The sequence below is a fragment of the Penaeus monodon genome, chromosome 28, assembly GCF_015228065.2.
Source record: "Penaeus monodon isolate SGIC_2016 chromosome 28, NSTDA_Pmon_1, whole genome shotgun sequence".
Lineage (NCBI taxonomy): Eukaryota > Metazoa > Arthropoda > Malacostraca > Decapoda > Penaeidae > Penaeus > Penaeus monodon.
Genome location: NC_051413.1, coordinates 1,458,867 through 1,459,236, shown reverse-complemented (window position 1 = coordinate 1,459,236; position 370 = coordinate 1,458,867).

The following is a 370-nucleotide window of genomic DNA, read 5'->3' as shown; positions in this document are numbered from 1 at the left end:
CTGGATATTAGGAAATACTTCATATAACACATTTCGTAGACGACATCAGTCCGGTATTTGAAGAAAAAACAGTGAATACACAGAATAATAAGATAAAAGAAAAACAAAGAATACACTGAATAATAAGATAAACGAAAAAAAAAGATAATTGAAGAACGACGCGAAGCAAAGTAAAGCACACATCACAAGCTCATAGGAACAACACGGCCTAAACTTAATAGCAAGGTTATGTGATCAGGGACCTCACCCAGCAAGCACACGTAGTAAATGAAGGGTAATCTCAGATCTACAGGTCACAGAGTACATCCATGTGTACTTATACCCTTCGCCACAGTACCGACGGTCTGTCACTGTGATACATCGGGTTGTA